At 55.1% G+C, this 2,107-nt stretch overlaps 1 pseudogene; it reads right to left on the bottom strand.

Moving 5' to 3' along the window:
• Positions 1-536: 536 nt before the first annotated feature.
• LOC149335515 (uncharacterized) lies at positions 537-1,796 on the bottom strand (annotated as a pseudogene).
• Positions 1,797-2,107: the final 311 nt, after the last annotated feature.

Genomic DNA, 2,107 nt, shown 5'->3' with positions numbered 1-2,107 from the left:
TAGAGTTCCTTGGAAGCTCGTCCGGATATTTTGCGTTAAGCGAGCTTCCAAACGCGGAAGTTCGTTCAGCAAACATCGCTCCACAATATCCTCAATCCTGGCTTCTTTCTCTCTGGCACCAGCCCCCTTATCGGTCTCCGTAGCCACTGCGTTACTTTTTCTCTCCTCCTCCTTCTATTTCGCACCCTTGGGGACAGGAGTTCGTGCCTGCTGAGTAGCAGGGAGGAAAGCATCCTCCTCCATTGCAGATACACCAGGCGCTTCTGGCATATTTTCTCCCCCTGCCGATGTTCTCAACTCCTGACTTTTATACTTCACTAGTTCCTCTTTTAATCTGCTATTTTCCTCCTTAAGTTTCTCAACAGCCAACGTGGGAGGCAGGGAAGCGGCAACCTGTGCCCAGCTCACCTTGCTGCCCGTGGTTTCCTCCGATCCGGCTCTTCCCGATTTCTTGTCACCTGGACGACCGCTTCCTTCAGGCCCTTGCCGGGACTCCCCCGTTGCGGTCCTCGCTGCGGGACCCGGCGACGGAGCCCCTATCCGCTTCTTCTGTGATTGCGGCCCAGGCCCTCAATTTTTCCGGTCCTCTCTGGATTGACGCTGGTTGCTGGATTTCCTTCCGCCAGGCTTCCGCCCGGCTCCGGCACCGTTCCTGTATTTCCACGTGCAGTCCGCGGAGTTCGTGAGATGGCCGCCCCACAGACTATGAATCGGGGCTGGCACTCGTGCCCCTCTTCTTGGATTATGTTTCCACAGGCCCGGCAGAGCTTATCTAGTGGATTAGGGCAAACGTCCGCTCTATGCCCCTATGTTCCGCACCGGGTGCAAGGTGGCGTGAACTTCCGGTAGAGACGGCCGGGCACAGCCTCTCCCCAGTAGAACATGTTGAACGTACGGCACTTTACGGCCCTCGAACGTGATCACCGCCGCGTACGATTCTCCTAATTTCCTCACACCCACCACGGGAGTGCCTGGCGAGTAAATAGCTTGAGCAATATCTGCTTCGGACGCTTTGGAAGCCACTTGAATTACTCCACGGCACGTATTTTCGGGAATCTTGAGGTAGACTTGCACCATATATAATTGGCCGCCAATCTGTACACTCTCCACCGCGAGGACTTGCCGAATAAGCGCTGCGTCTCGAATTACAACGGTGACTATGTTCTGATCCCACGCTGGCCATATTGCAAGCGCTTGTGATTTGCGTTCGATGCCGGCAGCAGCATATAGAGTTTCTCCAATCTGATGGGTACCCTTGTAATTTGACAAATTCAGCGTTCCTTTGGGTTTTACGACGACAACATAGTCCTCAGTGCCGAACTTGGGCACCACCTCTGGTCTCCAATGCTTCTGTTGAAGCGGTTTGCTAGGCGCCGAAGTGGGGTCTTGGCCGTCAGCAGCGTCTCCACCGCGCAAGCGTTCCTGGCATTCCGAGCTCGCGCGCCTTGCGGACGTTCGCTCTTGCTCTTCTAATTTCTTCCGAATAGCATATTCGGAGGCTTCATCAAAGACTGGTTTCTTCGCAGCCTGTAGCTCCACTACTTGCATGCTTTCCCGGTCGTAGCCCCTTTGCTAGACTCATGGTGGCCGCGCCTAGTGCCGCGTCAGCGGCCCAGCGTCGTCCCCAAGCCTTAGGCTTAGCAGCTGCGCCAACGTGATCAACAGACACAACCCCGTAAAATCGCCAAAAGCAGGCCCACCTGGATTAAAATGGTATCTACGGGTGCCTGGTAACCTGCTGGACGCACCTCAACTAGTGCTGAGCAATGCAGATTGATGGTTCGGCAGTAGGACATCCGTTTCGCGGAGCCGACGTGAACGGCGTCCACTCTCCTTGACGGCCGAACATCTGCACTGCGTATTAAGCGAAGAAGGACGGTCGATGTGCACTGCTCAGGTCACAGCTCTCGGCAGCCACCATGGTTGGTGCGCAGGCTACAGGTGTGGTCGCCTCTGATTTTAGCGTGCGTACACTGCTTCATGTGCTTGCTACCGACTCCATTTCTCTACTTCCTCCTGTCCTTTTACGCCACCCTCATTCCTTTCCCTCTGTACAATCTGTACGCGACGAGTAGATTGTGAACTGCACAAGTAAGCTGAACTGGGC

This window comes from Amblyomma mixtum, chromosome 7 (genome assembly GCF_055824585.1).
Source record: "Amblyomma mixtum isolate Tamu chromosome 7, ASM5582458v1, whole genome shotgun sequence".
In the NCBI taxonomy this organism is placed as follows: Eukaryota; Metazoa; Arthropoda; class Arachnida; order Ixodida; family Ixodidae; genus Amblyomma; species Amblyomma mixtum.
Note: the sequence above shows the minus strand (reverse complement) of the source record. Positions and strands in the feature narration are given on the sequence as shown.